We start from the raw sequence: 7,553 nt of genomic DNA on the forward strand, positions 1-7,553 counted from the left end.
TATTTAGGCACTGCTCCTCTGAAGCCGCGGAATGTGGTGGCCACCTTGACTTATAGAATCTACATTTCTTTCCCTGTCCCCACAAAAAAATCAACGTTAGAGTTCCATGTTGGAATCTGTATGCCAAATATTCTGTGGATGCATGCAAATCAGGGCCATTCATTACATTTCCAGAACTAAGATGTCCAATGTTGAAAAGATAGACTGGTGGATTCTAAAGCTTTGCCCAGTCTTGGTCCCAACCAGGGCTGGGAAACCTTTTGTGACGGAAAAGTTGGTTCCACAAGTATTTCATTTTACTTTTATCTCCTGCCAGCAAATGGTTAAAGAACGGCATCCTCTGATTGGCTGAGGTTCCAGGAGGGAGAGTTTAAAAGGAGAGGCTTTGGAAGGAAAGAGTTAGGTTGGTTTTGAGTTGTGGTTGTGGAGGGTGCTGGAATAGAGGTTGGAGAGGTTGGGAGGTTGGAGAGGTTAGGTTGGAGAGGTTAGGAGATAGGTTGAAATATACAGAGTGCTGAGGAGGGAGAGTTGGTTCAGGAGAAAACATTCATGCCGAGTGTACAGAGAAGGACTGAGTGTAGTGTCCTGCAGGAATAATAGGACCAGATCTTGCTGGGAGACTGAGGGAGAGACAGGAGAAGTAGCTGGAAAAGGATCAGTCTACTTCGGTAGAGTCTGGAGGGGAGAGACTCTTCTGAGGAAGGAAGAGACTCCCAAAACCCAGTTAAGGAAGGTGGGTTGTGAGCCCTTAAGACTATTACTGAAAGTTACCTCAGGAGTTGGAAAGTGCTGCCTCAGAAAGGGACCAAACTAAAAAAGCTGAAACCTCTGTGAAACGAATTCAGCAAACTAGCATATTGATTCTGAAGTAACCTAAGTTTCTCCACTTGTATTACAATACAGTAATACCTCAACAAACGTCTGCTTCATCTAGCGTCCATTCTGGCGAATGTCCTCGGCAAACCCAGAAGTACCAGAAGCACAAACCACTCCATGTGCGTGCGCAGACACTGTGCTTTGCCCTGCATCCTTTTCAGCTAGTGGCTGGGGCTCCAGAACGGATCCCGGCCACAAAACAAGGGACGACTGTACCTTGTTTTAAAATAAACCTTTATTATTATTTTAAAAACACCCACTTGAGACTCCAGCTTATTGGTTATTTCCCTCCCAAAATCTCCCACTAGATTCTCTGGGATAGTTAGCATTTGTTTTAAGGGTTGTTCAGTGAGGTGGGGGCAATATATGTAAGAGAGAGTGGGCAAGTTGGCGCAAGCGGTAACTGAGGCGTCGGGCCCATTGCACCTTTGGCCCTCCAGCTGCAGCTGAACTACTGCTCCCATCATCTCTGATCATTGGCCATACTGGTTAGGACTAATGGGAGTTGGAGTCCAACATCATCTGGAGGGCACCAGGTTCTCCAGCCCTGCCATTGGGCAAGGTGGCAAGCAAATTGGTTGTCACAGCACCCAGGAGAGCTCCTCACGAATCCCATATGACAAGTTCACTGATTGGGGGAAGGAAGCAATGCCTCTCTCTACAGAGGACTCGGAGCTTGTTAATCCAGAACAAATAACATTGCCTTCCGTTGAGTGGGTATTGCTGTTTCAAAAGGGCCTGAAGACATAGCTGCAAAGCCCTTTTTCAAATGCATTTTGTGCTAATTAAATGTGAAATTATTCCCTTCTCTTCTTTTATATCCCAGCACACTGAAGAGTGGGCTGGAGGGAAGGGGGAGCGGAAAAGCCACGCAAATTCAGCAAGCAACATGTAAGGAAAGGAGGTATTCATGTGCAGAAAAGAGAAACAAATGGAATGCATAAGTAAATCTATAAGCTAGGGCATAGTTTATCACACTGTTTTATTGTGAAATAAATAATTTTACAATAAAGCAGTCTAATTGTGCTTACAAAAAAGCAATGTTCCGCTGTCTCTAATTACTATCTGTTGCTTAGCATACTTTCTCATCTGCCATTCATTGTTACCAAGCCCAACATGAGTTACAACATAAAAGACGCAACATGAAAATACAACACAGCAAGAGCAGATAAACCCCCCCTTACTTAATACAGGCATGAATATACTCAAAAAACAATATTTTTAAGTAAAGTTTTATTAATTATTTTCACAATACAATAAAAGTCACACCAACCCACACGAAGAATAACAAAAAAGAAAAGAAAAGAAGAAATATTTTTTGAAATACAAGATTCTCTCTTACAGGTGTAACCCAACTTTTGTCCCATACAGAAAAAGATGTCGTCGTCCCCCCAGCTCTCACCTGGAAGCATCCCTTTCTTCTTTCAGCCTCTCACCCTGGGAGATCTCCCCTCCCTTGTCTCTCACACAAGGTCCTTCAAACGGCCCACCACCTTCATATGCATGCAATTCTTACCCAAATACAACAATAAATAATATTAAGGGAAATAATAATAGAAGAGAGAGAGAGAGAGAGAGAGAGAGAGAGAGAGAGATAAGAATAATAACAAAGATGAAGAAAGAGATAAAAATGACTTCCAACTATCCATCCATCAGTTGTGCCAGGAAGCATTCCTCATAATAGTTCAATGTCCAATCCCGAATAATATCCATTTATTCCTCCCTCTGCTGATGTTTTTCCAATGTTCAACCCAGGAAGCACAGAGTCATTCCTTTCCCTTTCCATCCAAGAAATCCAAGAGAGATTCTCCAATTACAATTATGAGTAAGAGTCAGTCATAGAATTCTTCCAGTCCAACCTCACAACTTGACTTCCAGATTAAATATAACAATCCTCCCATTTCCTGTCACCCTAGCTTTCCGCTGTTATCTTTAAGATAGATTTACATTCTACCATTTCCTGTATTTCCCAATCCTTTTTTTTCTGGAGTATTTCAGGTGACATGGTTGCCTTTTCTTCTGAGATCATTCCAAATCTTGCACAGGGCTCACCTTCCGCGGCATTCAAGTTTCTATGGTCTCCTGCCACTGAGAAGCATTCAGCAATCAGATACAACCCAGGAAGCCACTTTGCAGCAATGTTCTCCTGAAGCACTTGCCTGGCTCGCTTTTATTGAAGGCTGCTGTTTACTTAGTAACCCCACTGTTTTGCAGAACCATCCATCTTGTTGATGTAAATCGGAAAGAAAGAGTTGATAGGCCTCAAAAGCCAACACTGTGGTAGCAACTGCTGTGGTGAGATAAGCCATGATAACAGGCATTTGCTGACGCTTCAGGAGTGATGGCGACTGACTGTTAAGGGATGAATATAATCTTAGGGTTATAGCAATGGAAGGGATTTCAAAGGGCATCTAGCACAATCCTGTGCAAGTGAAGGAAGCATACTGAAACAACATTGATGGCAAGTGTTCATCTAGCCTTGCTGCTAATGATGGAGAGTTCGTTACCTTCCAAAGTAGTCTGTTCCACCGTCAGAACAGTTTGTACTTCCAGGAAGTTCTTCCTAACATTGTCTCAGGCCACATCCGTACCTTACATTTAAAGCAGTATCATACCACTTTAACTGTGATGGCTTCTCCCAAAGGATCTTGATTCCCATTGGCTTGGCAATCTCTTTACATACTTGGTGGTGGCAGTTTCTTGTGAGATGTTCACATGCACACTGTGCCTTTAAAGCACACGACTTCCCACAAAGAATCCTGGGACCTGTGGTTTACTCCTCACAGGGCAACAATTTCCAATACCCTCAATTCCCATCACAATTCCCAGGATTCTTTGGGGGTAAGTCATGTGCTTTAAAGGTATGGTATTTGTTTCTAACCAAGAGGAAAGGTTGTCCAATGGTAAGTTATTGAGCTGGCCTTGGTTGTGCTTCTAATTCCTGCATCACTGCAAGTTGAGCCCTGTTCCCTTGAGGCCCTTTGGCCACCACATGCCCGCAGCTCTGGGCTGTTCCCTAGCTGGGTGAGAGTGTAGATATGCCCTTGGGGACTCTGCTTCACACAGAGATCAGCTTCAGACAAATAATTGATTATGAATCCAAAGTATAGCGTTGTCAGGCACTTGAAGAATGTAACAGCTGACACTGGGGGAAACCACGACGCTTCTCTGCCTCTTCCACATCTCCATCTTTCAAGGGAAATGAGTGTGTTCTGCAAGGCTAAGCATCTTTCTAGCGCAAACAGCCTTACCTAATGGTGTGAAGCAAGAGGAACAACAGGCACCAGGTGCCTCAAAGCAAAAACCATAATGCAGCTCAGTGACCTGCCACCTGAGCTCTTTCCTGCTGCTTAATGGCCAATTAAAAGCAACGGAGAGCTAAGACTTGTTGCCACTTTACAGAGCCTTCCCCAATGGCTTAGAGTATAATGGGCAGACTTATACCTTGAACACAGAGCACAGCACTGGGATTGCATACATTTCTTGCTCCGAGGTAGGGCATTCATCCCGAGCTGTATTGTGCTGGTCAGATCTGCCTGAACGAATTCCTATGCCCTAACAATAACCCAGAGATGCATTTTACATAAAAGCACACATTCTACTCATGTAAAAACTCCAGGCAGGCCCCACAAATAACCCAAAGATGCATTTTAAATGAAAGGATACATTCTACTCATGTAAAAACATGCTGATTCCCGGACCGTCCGCAGGCCAGATTTAGAAGGTGATTGGGCTGCATCAAGAGGGAGGGTGAGATAAATAAATACTGTACATTTCCATGTAAAAGACTAGGGTGTTTTTTTTACTTAAAAATAATGTTAAAAAGGGAGGGTAGTCTTATACACGGGGACAATCTTCCCCAATTTTCTTAATTTTGAGTCCCCCAAAATAGGGGGCGTCTTGTACATAGGGGGGTGTTATACACGGAAAAATACGGTAAATGCAATGTTATTATATGTAAGTTTCAAGGCATCTCCATCTGCCATGATGGTGACAGTGTTGCTTCAAGGAGCAATAACTCTGGCAGCGTTAACTTACAAACTTACAAACTGAAGCTTTCAAATATATGTTTTGGATCTGAAGACAGTGTTATTGGGGAACAGGGTTAGTCAAGAGCAGTGCTTTTTAAAATGTATTTGTATTAAAGATTTTCTTGATTTACAGAAGTATGTGTAATGTCTCTCTCTCGTATTTTTTCCATGTAACATTTTTACAAATCAGTTTCATTTGTTGAGACATTAGGAAGAAAAGGGGGAGAGGGGTGGGGCGGGGGGCGGGGGAAGCAGTGCTATTTTTCTAGAAAAAGAGGTGCTGGAAACTCACCATGAACACCTCCCTTGTTCTCTTAGAATGGCAGTGGTGCCCACCTGAGAGGTGCTGGAATTGAGTTCCGGTGACTTCCGGCTGAAAGAAAAGCTCTGGTAAAGAGCATGGGTTGTATCCTGGGCAGCGCAAGCAGGGTTCTGCTGGTACAAGAGGACTTCTATTTCTACACACACCCACACCCCTGTTCCAGAGTGTTCTGTAACTCTCCAGAGCAGATTTTGAGGGCGTCCAGGGGGCTGGGGGGGGAACAGTAGAGGAAGAAGAAGCTCTACTGTGTGCACAGAAATTCATGGGGCCAGTGGAGTTGCAGCGCTGGATATTGGAGGCTTGTGTATTAAATGTGTTAGTTCTTCATCACAAGCCCCTTCTCTTCAAAGCAGAGATGTCAAAGAATGGTTGACTGCAGGTCCAGCAAGCAGTTGACTGTCAGGCTGCTCTAAAGTTGTGGTGTGTGGCCCCGCAATATTCTGTGGGAAAGGACAGTTTTGTTGGGGAAAAGGACAGCGGTGTGCAGTATTCTGTAACAGCTGAGGCTGCTTTTGAACAAGAGGTGTCCTATAAATGGGGCACATTTATTGATCCATGTTCTTTTTTTCCTGCAAGAGTTTACCGAACAGGCAGAACTAATCTGAACCTGCCCTGTATCTATGCACTGCTGTGCTGGGAATAAACAGTGTTAATTAAAAGGTCATCACATTTCTTCTCCTCTGAACGGCAATACATTGTTTGCTAGTGCTTCATGCATAAAAGCCCGGCAGCGCTCAAGTGGGTGTATGATTTTGAAGCGTTATGGCTGGCTCTTGATCTAAACAGTCTCTGTGTCCTGATTGATTTCAAACAAAAAAAGCACAATTAAACATACATCCAGAAGGAAATTGATTTCGCCTCAATTGAAAGGATTCCAGTAATGCTATTGTTTGGACAAAATGCTAAAAGCTTCCCTTCTTTTGCCAATAGACTCATGCCAGATTGGCTGCCAGGAACACGAACTGCCCAGCCCTTTCATCAAAAAAAAAAGAAGAAGGGGGGACCCGCCAGGTACTTGAACCTGCATGTGTGCACTCACAGATCATTGCAGAGGGTGGGATGGGGTGAGTGGGAGAGGATTGTGGAGAAAAACAGAGGTAAAACGGTGCTATCCAAACAAACCATCAATCTCCAGGTCTGGGAGCTATTCCATCCCTACCTGCTCAGAGCACGAAATAATTGTGCAGGATGGGAAAGACGTGTCGTGAATCACAGAGAGAGAATAAGTAGCTAACAAGAACTGAGCAAATAATGAATGTGTCAGATGAAAAGAAATTTCAGAGAAGGCTGCTTTAGTTTAATCCAAACCAGGGGCAAAAACAAGCTTTATGACAGTTAGAATTCAACCCATATGCTCATGCCAAGTTAACTTTATGGGGTAATCCAGATTTAAAGATAGAGAGTCAACTCTTGTTTTTTTAAAGAAATTGGTAGAATGTGGGATACATTCATTAGATCAGTTCAGGTGGGGAGAGAGGTGGGTCATCCAAGCCCTGAACAGTGACTTTCTAGTTCTTCATGTCTATGAATAGTGCCCTTTCAATACCACAGGGATTCCTTTTTATGTCATGTTTCATTTAATACTGGACCGACTTGAGATCCCCCAGCTTAAAACATGTCCAAGGTGACCCCTGCCTATCTTCTTGGGAAATGTTCAAGGAGCTTCTATCCCTACTAGTAGCGGATGTGAATATGCCTGCTTGAGACAGACCATTTCCCAAATTGTTCATAGGCACAAGCACAAATGGCTCAGCACTCCACAACAGTGATAGCCGAGGACGTGATGTGATATTCTCTTCCTGGAGCAAGCAGCATTCCTGTGTTGCCCCACAGCAGATTGAAGAAAGGGGACAAAGTGGGTCAGGATGGGGGAAGCTGAAACTATACTGCCTTTAGCTGCAGCCATACTCTCTGGCTGACAGGTTGCAAACTGTTATGTACTGAAGTTCTCACCCTGGGTCAGCAGGGGGATACTATAGATAGTTATGCAAATGAAGGATCGAAAGTGACGTTCAGTGATTGGATAGTTTTAGAAAGTTGTTACAGTAACGTGGTACTGGAGCTCTATATAAGCAGGCTGACTGAGCCCTTCAGTTCAGTTCTGTCCTGGCCTGTGAATAAACAAGAGCTGTTTGAAGAATCTCTGTGTCGTCTGATATGTTCACCCACAACTTAACACAAACCAACTGAGACAGCTCTCCCTCCTACAAAAGAAAGGGCGGGGGAGAGAATTCACCATCCATTCTTTATCGGATATTTCCAACAAGGTTCGAAATGCCAACTTGGTTCAGGAACAGTTTACCTGCCCATTGTACCTTCTTAAA

The sequence above is a fragment of the Podarcis cretensis genome, assembly GCF_951804945.1.
Source record: "Podarcis cretensis genome assembly, chromosome: 2".
Taxonomy (NCBI): Eukaryota; Metazoa; Chordata; class Lepidosauria; order Squamata; family Lacertidae; genus Podarcis; species Podarcis cretensis.